This window comes from Dipodomys ordii, unplaced genomic scaffold (genome assembly GCF_000151885.1).
Source record: "Dipodomys ordii isolate 6190 unplaced genomic scaffold, Dord_2.0 Scaffold135, whole genome shotgun sequence".
NCBI classification, from domain to species: Eukaryota; Metazoa; Chordata; class Mammalia; order Rodentia; family Heteromyidae; genus Dipodomys; species Dipodomys ordii.
Window position 1 is genome coordinate 3,068,042 of NW_012267351.1, and position 1,325 is coordinate 3,069,366.

Sequence of the window (1,325 nt, forward strand, 5' to 3'; positions counted from 1 at the left end):
GAGTGGTGCTTGCCTGGAAGGTACCCTTATCACTGAGCTAGCTATACCTACAACCCTAAAATTTTATATATTTACACGCGCGCGCACGCATGCACGTACGCATTTTGTCAAGGCCCAGGCACTGTCTCTGAGCTCTTTAACTCATGGCTAGCATTTTACTACTTTAATCCACAGGGCCACTTCCGGTTTTCTAGTGGTTTATTGGAGCTAAGAGTCTCAGGGACTTTCTCGCCAGGCTGGCTTTAAACCACAATCCTCAGATGCCAGCCTCCTGAGTAGCTAGGATTACAGGTGTGATCCACTGGTGCCCAGCCCTAAAATAATTTTTAATTAAATTTTTTTTCATTGTGGTATTGGCGATTTAGCCCAATATTAAAAAATAGGCAACTCCACTAAGCTGCATCTTCAACGTCTGTGTTGTTGGGTTGGTGGTTTGTTGTTTTTTTTTCCTCCCATCCTGAGGCTCGAATTCTGGGCCTGGCCACTGTCCCTGAGCTCCTTTTTGCTCAAGGCCAGCACGCTACCACTTAAGCCATGAGCCACAGTGCAACTTTTGGCTTTTTCTATGGTTAATTGGAGATGAATATTATGGACTTTTCTGCCGCAGCTGGCTTTGAACCTCAATCCTCAGATTTCAGCCTCCTGAGTAGCTAGGATTATAGGCATGAGCCACCAACACCTGGCTCAGCTTCTCTTTTATAGCAATCCTTTTGAGATGTGTATTGAACATCAGAGGGAGATTGTTATCCAAAACATTCACATACCAGATGTTATGGCCCATACATATGTAGTCCCCAGCCACGGATGTCTTATCTTACATTTTACAGTTTTACTTTTGTTGTAGGAAGTTTGAGTGTAAAATTTTAGGAACATTAATATTTGTAAAAATTAAGGAAATTGGGCTGGGAATGTGGCTTAGTGGTAGAGTGCTTGCCTAACATACATGTAGCCCTGGGTTCAATTTGGCAGTACCACATAAACAGAAAAGGCTGGAAGTGGTGCTGTGGCTCAAGTGGTAGAACACTAGTCTTGAGTACAGAGAGGTTCAGGGACAGAGCTCAGGCCCTGAGTTCAAGCTCCAGGACTGGCAGAAAAAAAAGGGGGGGGGATTGATCCTTTATATAAATTACATTTTCTCAAAATGTTTTAAGAAGATGTTAGATGGGACCTAGTGTGTAATATGCTCTAAAAAGTGATTTTATAAAAACAACCTAGAAAAATGGGCAGTTGGGCTGGGAAGGTGGCTCAGTGGTAGAGCGCTTGCCTTATATGCCTGAGGCCCTGGGTTCGATTCCTCAGCACCACATAAGCAAAAAGAAAAAAGC